The sequence below is a fragment of the Ursus americanus genome, chromosome 14 (assembly GCF_024610735.1).
Source record: "Ursus americanus isolate L20-20 chromosome 14, mUrsAme1.1.p, whole genome shotgun sequence".
Classification (NCBI taxonomy): Eukaryota; Metazoa; Chordata; class Mammalia; order Carnivora; family Ursidae; genus Ursus; species Ursus americanus.
Genome location: NC_142140.1, coordinates 48,729,045 through 48,741,107, shown reverse-complemented (window position 1 = coordinate 48,741,107; position 12,063 = coordinate 48,729,045). Strand labels below are relative to the sequence as shown.

The 12,063-nt window shown below is 39.4% G+C and overlaps 1 pseudogene; it reads right to left on the bottom strand.

Moving 5' to 3' along the window:
• Nucleotides 1–1,356: 1,356 nt before the first annotated feature.
• LOC148108969 (olfactory receptor-like protein OLF4) lies at nt 1,357–2,185 on the bottom strand (annotated as a pseudogene).
• Nucleotides 2,186–12,063: the final 9,878 nt, after the last annotated feature.

Sequence of the window (12,063 nt, the reverse complement as noted above, 5' to 3'; positions counted from 1 at the left end):
GAACATAAGAACTAGGATGATCGGTAGGGGAAGAAAGGGATAAAGAAAGGGGGGTAATCAGAAGGGGGAATGAAGCATGAGAGACTATGGACTCTGAGAAACAAACTGAGGGCTTCAGAGGGGAGGGGGTGGGGGAATGGGATAGGTTGGTGATGGGTAGTAAGGAGGGCATGTATTGCATGGTGCACTGGGTGTTATACGCAACTAATGAACCATCGAACTTTACATAAAAAACCAGGAGTGTACTGTATGGTGACTAACATAATATAATAAAAAATATTTAAAAAAAAAGAAGATGTGGTCCATATACACATGGGAGTATTACTTAGCCATCAGAAAGAATGAATACTTACCATCTACCTCAACATGATTGGAACTGGGGGTATTAAGCTAAGTGAAATAGGCCATCAGAGAAAGGTAACTATCATATGGTTTCATTCATACATGGAATATAAGAAATAGTGCAGAGGATCATAAGGGAAGGGAGGGAAAACTGAATGAGAAGAAATCAGAGAGGAAGACAAACCATGAGTGACTCCTAACTCTGGAAAAAAAAACCTGAGGGTTGCTGGAGGGGACATGGGTGGGGTAATGGGGTAACTGGCGGGCATTAAGGAGGGCATGTGATGTGATGAGCACTCGGTGTTACATGCAGGTGATGAAGTACTGAACTCTACATCTGAAACTAATGATGTACCCTGTGTTGCCTAATTGAATTTAAATAAAAGAGGTGTATTCTCTGGCAGAGCAGTTAAGGTTGTGATCCACAAAGGAAAGATGTTCACAAAAGGGAAGCACAGTGGTCTCAGGTTTTTCTCTGTTATAAACTTACTTAAACAGCTGTGGTGGCTAAGAGTAGATTTTCCATAGGAGTAGTATTCAGTCAAACAAAAGAAAAAAAATGCTCACTATGATACATTTTATTTAAGAAGAATTTATCCTTAACAGATTCATGTAGTCCTTTGAATAAGTGAGGATGTTCCAAACATTTCACACTCAAAGTTAGGAATAACATTGAGAGAATAGGAAATGAAAAAGGGAAGATCTCTTGGGTATCAGAGATATCACAAAGTTTAATAAAATGAGTTGCATAAATCATACAGAAAGGTAAAAAAAAAAAAAAGAAATTCTAGGAAAAAAATAAAAGAAGCATGTTCCACTTCCACAATCTGATCAAAGTATCTTAACATTTGGCTCAGGATTTGAGCCCTGCAACTGTGGGGAATTCTTCAGCCCCATGAAGATTGGCCCTTTTAGAGCTGTTAACCCACAAAGATCTCATCAGAGCCCTCTTTATGTCTCTGTTCCTCAGGCTGTAGATGAAGGGGTTCAGCATGGGGGTGACCACTGTGTACATCACCGAGGCCACTGCACTTCCGTGGGAACTCTGGGGAGCAGCAGAGCTAAGGTACACTCCTAGGCTTGTACAATAGAATAAGGAGACAACTGAGAGGTGAGATGCACAGGTGGAAAAAGCTTTATACTTGCCCTGAGCTGATGAGATCCCAAGTATGGAGGAGACTATCTTAGAGTAAGAGTAAAGGATCCCAAGGAAGGGACCACCAGCCAGCAACATAGCTGCAAAATATATCACCATGTTATTGAGAAAGGTGTCAGAACACGCAAGTTGTATCATCTGATTGATTTCACAGAAAAAGTGGGGGATTTCCAAGACTGTGCAGAATGACAGCCGCAACACCATAGAAGTTTGTAATAAGGAATGCAAGGCACTCAGGATCCAGGATACCAGAACCAGCAGTCCACAAAGCCAGGGGTTCATGATGACCATGTAGTGCAAGGGGTGACAGATGGCCACAAAGCGGTCATAAGCCATCACACTCAGGAGAAAGATGTCTAGCCCTGTAAACAGTATGAAAAAGTACATCTGTGTGATGCAGTCTGCATAGGTTATGACTTTGCTGTGAGTCTGGATGTTCCACAGCATCTTGGGGATGGTGGTGGAGGTGAAACAGATGTCTACAAAGGACAGGTTGGCCAGGAAGAAGTACATGGGCGTGCGGAGGTGGGAGTCTGAGCTGACGGCCAGGATGATGAGCAGGTTTCCAAACAGCGTGATCAGGTACATGGAGAGGAAAAGCCCAAATATGAGGGGCTGCAGTTCTGGTTTCTCTGAAAATCCCAGAAGCTGGAACTCTGAAATTCCTGTATTGTTTCCTGGGCCCATGTGATGGAGTGACTACCAGCACAAGGGAAAGTAGCACAACTAATTTTCACACAAATTGTCATTGCTCACATTATGGAAATGCAACAATTTACATTTTCCAGTCAAGAAACTAACTGCAATATCATGTGAATGGATATGGGCCCCTTGAGAGGATTACCAGTTCCTCTCTGATTAAGAATTTTCATCACAACATCAGATGTTCCCCAAAAGGTTGGGTAATTTACATTTTTAGTAAGAAATTATTTTATGCATTTGAGGAACATATAGAGTGCTGACCATGTTTTGGGAATTCTAGTCATAAAGTAGTGGGTGTTGAAAAACAAAAGTCCCTACAATTCTATGATGGTGATAGGACAGAAGCAGATATAAAAATTAAATAGTCTTGAGACGGGGCAGATGCTATGAGGAATACAGAAGCAGGTTAAGGGAAAGAGTGTATGGGGTGTTATGTTGGGTGTTCAGTCAAGAGTACCTTAGAAGGTGACATTTGAACAGATACCTCTTGGAAGAAAGGGTGGAAGATGGGATGTCTTCCTGGTAGAGGGAAGAGCCAGTGCAAAGGCTCTAAGGAAGTGCTTCTGTCAGAAAATGAAGGCTCGGAAGGAAGCCAGTGTGTAGGGAGCATGATGAGAGGTGGTGGTAATGAATTCATAGAATCACGTGGACTCATAGCTGCTTTGAGTTCAAGACACAGGGAGTCACTGGTCCCCACTACGTACCTCTTGCACATTATGATTCGTTCCAATAAGGTTCTGTCAATTGACACCCCTCCTTAGTATCATCTGTTGATTAAGTTTGGCCTCTGTATTATAAGGGTCACCTTGAAATAGAGGAGTCTGTGTATCTCTGCTCTGAAGACTGCTCTCACTCATCAAGTTGCCCTCAGGAATGTGCACATGCATACTCATACATGCACACACACATGCATTGTCACATACACACAACATACCACACCATGTCTTCCTGGTGTGTGTTAACTCTATGTCCCTCTCACCTCCCCACCACCCACCCCAACACACTGTTTAGGATATGAATGCCTACACATCATATTACCTTTTCCATAAGGAATGCAGAAATAATACCCAGAAATTCCTATTCATCGCTTCCCAGGGACAAATCCTCTTGGGGCTGCATTTTGCAATGGCCACTTTCTGACCTGTGTCTAAGGAAGCATAAAAATTGTGTTCAACATTCAGGGCCTTTTCTGGTTTCCTACAAATTTTAGATTGTTTGTTGCATCTATGTGAAAAATGTTGGTGGTATTTAGATAAGGATTGCATTGAATATGTAGTTTGCTTTGGGTAGCATTGACATTTTAACAATATTTGTTCTTCCAATCCATGAACATGGAATGTTTTTCCATTTCTTTGTGGCTTCCTCAATTTCTTTCATAAGTGTTCTACAATTTTCAGAGTACAGATATTTTATCTCTTTGGTTAGGTTTCTTCCTAGATATCTTATGGTTTTTGTACAATCGTAAACAGCTAAGAGACACATGAAAAAAAATTATCAACATCACTCATCATCAGGGAATTTAAAATCAAAACCATCCTGAGATACCACCTCACACAATCAGAATGGCTAAGATTAACAACTCAGGAAACAACAGATATTGGCCCAGATGTGGAGAAGGGGGAACACTTTTACACTGTTGGTTGGAATGCAAGCTGGTACAGCCACTCTAGAAAACAGTATGGAGGTTCCTCAAAAACTTAAAAATAGAGCTATTCTACAACCCATCAATTGCACTGCTAGGTATTTATCCAAAGGATACAAAAATGATGATTTAAAGGGCATATATACCTCTATGTTTTGTTTTGTTTTTAAAGATTTTATTTATTTGTCAGAGAGAGAAAGGGAGCACAAGCAGGGGGAAGATCAGAGGAAGAGGGAGACGCACGCTCCCCACTGAGCAAGAAGCCTGTTGCAGGACTCAATCCCAGGACCCTGGGATCATGACCTGAGCCGAAGGCTGACCCTTAACCTACTGAGCCACCCAGGCATCCCCACCTCAATGTTTATAGCAGCAATGTTCACAATGGTTAAAATATGGAAAGAGCCCATATGTCCATCAACAGATGAATAGATAAAGAAGATGTGATACATATAAAATGCAATATTACTCAGCTATTAAAGAATCAAATCTTTCCATTTGCAACAATGTGATGGAGATAGAGTGTATATGTAAAGTGAAATAAGCCAGTTAGGGAAAGACAAATACCATATGATTTCATTTATATGTGGAATTTAAAAAAGAAAACTAATGAACATAGGGGAAAGGAAGGGAAAATAAGATAAAAACAAAGAGGTAAGGAAACCATAAGAGACTCTTGATTATAGGACACAAACTGAGGGTGGCTGGAGGGGAGCTGGATGGGGATGGGGTAATTGGGTGATTGGCATTAAGGAAGGCACATAATTTAATGTGCACTGGGTGGTTTTTTAAATAATTTTTTTAAAGATCTTATTTATTTGAGAGAGAGAGAGTGAGCGAAGAGAGCACACAAGCAGGGGCAGAGGGAGAAGGAGAGGGAGAAGTAGACTCCCCTGTTGAGCAGTGAGCCAGATGTGGGGCTCAATACCAGGACCCTGAGATCATGACCTGAGCCATAGGCTTAACCAACTGAGCCACTCAGGTGCTCCTGCACTGGGTGTTTTATGCAACTTATAACTCACTAAATTCTACCTCTGAAAATAGTAATATACTATATGTTAATTAAATTGAATTTAAATAAAAAATTAGAAAAATAACAGCAGCAAAAAAATCGTGTTCGATAAACAGAGAGATAGAGAAAGACAGAGGGAGGGAGAAATGCAATGGACATAGAGAGTAAAATGATCTAATAAGCTCAGTTGTCCTGAGACACTGCGAGGAAGGAAAGCTTCCTTGATGCTATTGGCATCCAGTCCTGGTTACATCCCATTTATACCCAGCAAAAATAATAAAAGAGCAAAATTAAATTTGCCCATAACAGAAATCAGTGACATCTTTATGGTGTGAAACACCCTATAGATTGAACGTCACAAGAGAAAAATGAGTAAAAAGAATAAACCAACCCTTCACAAAATTTGGGCATTTTTATTACCAGATAGCAGGTGACTTGTTTTTCCTCTACCGTTTCTGTATTTATTTGACCAGTTGGTTTTTGTTTGGTCCAATAGAGGATGAGGTGAGTCCCTTTATCACTTTTCTTATGTGACATCTTTTTTGTTTGTTTGTTATTCTTAGGCTTTGGATTTTAGTCACATTCCTGACAAGTCCAATGAGTACAACTACTCACATTTCTGTTCTTTGTCCAACATGCAAAGGCCGACCCTGCAAAATCTTAAACGCCCCATGGCAATCTATCCTCTTACTCTGAATACTCTACATGTGACTTATCCGAGGACATTATCTCTTGCTCACATTTATCTCACTGCACTCTTGTCTGTCACCCCGATGTAAGGACCAAAGGAGCAAGGACTTCACCTGTGCTGTTCAAGTTTTTCTTTATGGGTGTGGATGCATATGCACTTATATGGAAACAAATTCAAGAAAATGAGACATTATGAAATACAAAGAATGACAGAGGAGATAAAACCGGGTTAAAGAGAGCAGTTTCAGTACAACCGTATTCAACAACATTGAAGGGACTTCTGAGAACTAACTCAAACAGGAACTACAGGAGCAGTAATTCCACAAAATCAACATGGATGAATATTTAAATTCCTCATGACCTTGAAATAAAAGCATGTTACATATAAATTTCTTAGAAATTTTTGGAACGTAGCAGATGCTCTTTTAGTATATGCTGAATGAATCAGGAATTAGGTCTCATTATGTATGACATTTAATACATGACAAAGCTGCATTTCAATTTGGTTGGAAAAGATTGGATTGTTGATGGAAGTTTGCAAATATCAAAATACAAATGTTCTTTGGGACGCCTGCCTGGCTCATTCAGTAGAGCATGGGGCTCTCGAGCTTGGGGTTGTAGGTTCAGGACCCTTGTTGGGCATGGAAATAACTTAAAAGAAATAAAATATTAAAAAATAAAGATATTCTTTGAGTCATTGTTCCTCAGTCTGCAAAATGGACATTCTGGGCCAGATCCTACTCTTTGGTAGGTTTTGGTTGTAAAACTTGGTTTTAAGTATTTAAAAATATTTTGTACCATGGAAATAACATAATTTAATGGGAAAAAATATGAAAGTCCTTCAAAAGTGTAAATGGCACAACCACACCATGAAATGTCATGCAGGTGTTGAAATAATGAAGCAACATTGCACTGGTTGACTAGAGGGACGAGTATAAGGTACTCCTGAGTCAGGATCACTGGGGGAGGAGAACTAGAAAAAAAGATTGAGCCAGAACATAAAGAATACTTACGATATTCATAGATGTCTTTTTATACAGTCCAAATAAAGTGTGTAAATGTATACGTGTGCATAACACAGAATAGTTTTGAAGAAATGAAATTTTTTGAAGGAAAGAAGAATAGTGAAAATGCACTTAGATTAAGTGGAATGGCTCAAAACAACTGTCTTAAACAAAATCGAAGGAAGTTCCCAAACCAACTTCTGAACAAAAAGATTTAAAAGAGTGAGAATTTAATGAAATTGACAATGGTACAAATCTAAATCAGATTGCCAAAGACTCGGGAATAAAGAATTGGGAAAAGTCTTGTAATGTGGAGAGAAGCAGTATCTAAAGTTTTAGTTTCATCTCACATAAAGAGATATGGGACAAGTGTGCTTATGGAAGGTAAAGGTGGTTCTTGGTGAAACATAAAGAAGAACGCCTTCCAAGGGATGGCCTTTCTGTTTTAGAAAGAGATCCAATAAAAAAAAAGCCAAAAGGAACAACAAGGAATACAGAGACATGAACACTAGTCAGAAATATGTACAAAGAGTGCTTTGAGAGCCGTGAGTATGCAGAAGGACGTTCACTTTCATTTTTTGGACAGCAGGTATCCACAAGTGAATAATGTTAAGGTGACAGATCAATTCTTCCAGAAAAAAAAAAAAAACCCTACCTAGAAAAAGCAGTGGAGGGAAGATATTATGAGTAACTCACAGACTTCACCACACAAAGTTTATACGCTCTCACACATTCTGCACAAATACATCTACACATACATAAAAAAGCAGAATGGCAAGTAGCTAAATTAGTGAAATAAACAGCAATTCTTTCATTGAAAGAATGTAATAAAAAACAGGAATAAAACCACTCCGACCCCACTATGCAAACACCAAGGACTCCCACAGACAATTTTCAACAGAGAAAGTGGGTGGCGAGCTAAGCCAGACCATGTTCAGGCTCACAGGTAATGAGGTAATTGTAAAGGAAGCTCATTAGCAGACCCTTTTTCACAAAATACATGCAAAAACTTTCATTTGAATACTCGAAAAAGAGGTAGTACTGTGATACTTAGTTTCATACACTGCTCTTTCAGGGATGTCCCTGTGAGAATTCTTTTGTCTGAATTTTTCTAATCAGTACGGAAATATAGTCTACTATGTCCCATCTTAAAAATGAAAGAAATATCCTTGCTTCACTGTATGTCCCTCCGCAGCTAATACTTGACTTTTCTACTGTAGTTACCTGCAAAGATCCTTGGTCTCATGCTCTATTTTATGCTTCCTATCCCTTTGACTTATTGGATTTCCATTATTATGATTTGGTTGTTAATGTTGAACCTTGCATTTCTGAGTTCAATATTCACTTCTATTTTTAGCATCATAAATATGTAAATGAATCAATCAATACATTTCTTAAGCCAGCAAACAGCCACAGCAAACTCTCAGCTCTAGATTGGGCTGGACTGGCCCTCAGGTGACTCAGGTAAATGCTCTTGACTTTCATTCTCTTGACCTTCTCCTGCAGTCCCTACTGGGCAGTAAAACTCATCTAGATGGGGTCTCTGGGAAGAAGGTCCCTACATGGAAATCAAAATACCTGTCTGGTTGGTAGATGATGGAGGATGAAGCTCTGTCCCCAGACAAGACAGCAGGAATAAGTCAGACTTCAGTGCCCCATCCAGACTTAGGACTGCACAAGAAACCACTAGGTCTTGTCCAGCCCGAGGTTGCCTGTGCTGCGGGACTGCAACAGAGGAGTATTTACAGCTGGTTCGGTCTGCTCATTAGCATCATTTCCCTCTTGTTCCACCTTCAGGCACATGATTTCCCTCCGGGACACTAGTTTGGACACAAAGGACATTTTTCCTGTTGAATTTCTTTTCTGAGAAGACTGGGTGATAAGCCAAGTGAAGTCAGTTTTTCTTACTCTTTTTCTATAACTTCTTCTGCTTTTCAGAGATCTAAACTCCCAGCCCCTTATCCCACTCCTGAGTGACCATTTTCTCCTGTTTAAGACTGAGGAATCAGTCTTGATTAGGTCCCTTGGGTCTTTCAAAGCATCGACTTACTTGTGGTGGAGACATAACCCCTAATATCTCTAGTATGTTACTTTTCCCTTTTCCAATGAAGACGAAAAGTTTGTTCCTTTAATATAAAACCCTGGACTCTACACTCCTTGGCTTCAAGACAGTTTTGCCAAAACAATTAGAAATTCCACACTTCCATCACAAGTTCAGGCTGTGACTTAAAATGTAATTATAAAATGTTTGTTAATTGTAAGAGATACATTTAGAACTCTTTCTGTACTATAATCTGAGTTTATCACCATATAGGAATTGCCTGAATTAATATTGATACAGGTCCATTCTGTGAGGCAACACTAGTGTGAACTCCATTCCCCATGGAGACATGGGGCTTGAAGAATTTAGTGAGCTTCTCAAAGTTATTGTTGCAGAAAGGGGTGGGTTCTGATTGCATTCTGTCAGGTTGCTCCCAGTTTTCAATCTCTGTGCCAGTGGTCCCAAGCAGAGGTGGTCCTTTCCCCCTGGGCACATCTGGCAATGTCCGAGAGACGCTGCTAAACACCTCCACTGAGCAGGAGAGCTCCCAACACAGATAGTGACCCTGCCTCAAAGGTCAGATTGAGAACATGAGAAAACATACTCTAGACCAGCATTTCTCCAACTTTAAACTGCACGTGAATCACCTAGGATTCTGGTTCAAATGGAGATTCTGCTTTAGCAGGTGCTGGTGGGCCCAGCAGTTCAGCGTTTCTAACAAGCTCCTGAGTGGTGTTGATGCTGCAGGTCATGGTCTGTGGACCACTCTGAGTAGCAAGCCTGTGGTCCTGTGATAGAGTAAGGGGCAGGTGGCTGTACGTCTTCCTCAGAAAAAAAGTCATGTTTGCATTAAATTTTGAATGACTAGTGTATCCAGTCATTCTCAGGGCTGTGATAAATTCTGTGTTTCTTATTAGAACCCTTGAGTGGTACCAAATAAAACACTTCTGGAAAAGTCTTTCGAGTAGGCAGAATAAGAGCCTCTTCATTATTACTATTTTTGCCTTTGACACTGTTTCTTTTTTAATTATTATTATGTTAAATTAGCCAACGTATAGAACATTATTAGTTTTTGATGTACTGTTCAGTGATTCATTAGTTGTGTATAACAACCAGTGCTAAGTCATCCACATTCTAGTACCCAGAAATTTTGAATATGTTATTTTTTTTTTTTAGGAAGAGGAAGGTTAAGGTAGCAAATGGAATAAGGGTGCTAAGCAGCTCACCTTAAACTAAGATTGGCCCATTTATGCAGCTGGAACTAATATAATCATCATAGTTCTCTGAATTTGGGAGAGGAAGGCAGAATAGTCAGATCAGAGAGAGATTGAAGATGCCATGTCACTGGTTTTGAAGATGGAGAGAGGGCAGTGAGCCAAAGAATGCTTGTTGTCACTAGAAACTGCAATAGGAAAGAAAAGATTCTCTCCTGGAGCATCTATAAGGAACCAGGCACTGCAGACATCTTGATTTTAGCCCACTGAGTCTTACTTCAGGCTTCTGACCTCGAAAACAGTAACAGCATAAATTTGTTTTTTGAAGCATCTAGTGTGGTAATTTGTTACAGCAGAGATAGGAATGAAATATAGACATTTATCCAAGAAAATTGTTTTGAAGCAAACAAATTTTGGTTTCTCAATTAATTCATTTCTCTACTCTTGGGTAAGGGTATTTTGTGTTGATAGCCGATCTTAACTGGAAGAAAAAATATAAAGTCTGTTTGGAGCTTCTGCTCCATTGCTTGAATGGAATGGACAAAGTGAATTCCCCATTGCTAAAATATAAATATCACTGACTGACTTTATTTATTTGTTTATTTATTAAAGATTAATTTATTATTTTGGAGAGAGAGAGAGAGAGAACGGGCCCATACATGAACAGATGCGGGGCAAAGAAAGAAGGAGTGAGAAGCCTTAAGCAGACTCCTCACTGAGCATGGAGCCTGACATGGTGCTTGAATCCATGCCCTGAGATCATGCTGGGAGCCAAAATCAAGAGTTGGACCCTTAAGTGACTGAGCCATCCAAGTGCCCCTTTTATTTATGTTTGCAGTAATCTTTATGCCCAATGTAGGGCTTCAACTCATGACCCTGAGATCAAGAGTAGCATGCTCCAGCTGCCTGGCTGGCTCTGTGGGTGGAGTGGGTGACTCTTGATCTCAGGATTGTAGGTTTGAGCCCCACATTGTTTAAGCGATTAGTTAAAAACAAAATCTGAGAAACAAACTTAGGGCTTCAGAGGGGAGGGGGGTGGGGGAATGGGATAGGCTGGTGATGGGTAGTAAGGAGGGCACGCATTGCATGGTGCACTGGGTGTTATATGCAACTAATGAATCATTGAACTTTACATCAGAAACCAGGGATGTACTGTATGGTGACTAACATAATATAATAAAAAAACATCAAAAAAATTTACTGATAACCAAAAAAAAAAAAAAACCCAAAAAACAAAACAAAACAAAACAAAAAAACAAAATCTTTAAAGAAAAAAAAAAAAAAGAGTTGCTGCTCTGCTGACTGAGCCAGTCAAGTGTCCTGTGACTTTAGATTTAAATATGTTTTTTTAAAAATATAAATTCTGGGGTGCCTGGGTGGCACAGCGGTTAAGCGTCTGCCTTTGGCTCAGGGCGTGATCCCGGCGTTATGGGATCGAGCCCCACATCAGGCTCCTCCGCTAGGAGCCTGCTTCTTCCTCTCCCACTCCCCCTGCTTGTGTTCCCTCTCTCGCTGGCTGTCTCTATCTCTGTCAAATAAATAAATAAAATATTTAATATATATATATATATAAAAATTATGACTGTGAGCCATTTGTGCATTGAGATTAAAGAAGGAATTCATTACTAAAATTAATGTTTGCCTATTCAAATTTTAGTATTTGTGTCTAAATATCTATATTCTTTTAATTTCATACCTTTTCAAAATTACTCTTTTGATTTCTATCCTCTTCAAATTTCTTTCAGATTTCCTTTCAACACAAAAGATGGGATTATTTAGTATGTGTTATACATACATGTGTAAGAGTGTATTTGTATGAAGTAATGTACAAATGCACAGATACATATATGTACATACACTTCAACCCATGAAAGACTTTTTGGACTCACCAAATATTTCCAAATGCTGTATTTATTCCTAACAACATCCACCTGAATTAGAGATAAGGAAACAGATTTTTCAGGTTTATTACATTTTTTACAATTATATAACAAAACTCTATTTTATTATTTTATTTCTTAACTTTTATTTTATTTTTTATTTTTTATTATGTTAGTGACCATACGGTACATCATTAGTTTTTCATGTAGTGTTCCCTGATTCACTGTTTGCATATAACACCCAGTGCTCCATGCAATATGTGCCCTCCTAATACCCATCACCGGGCTAGCCCATCCACCCACCCCATTCCCTCCAAAACCCTCAGTTTGTTTCCCAGAGTCCATAGTCTCTCATGGTTCATCTCCCCCTTTGTTTTCTCCCT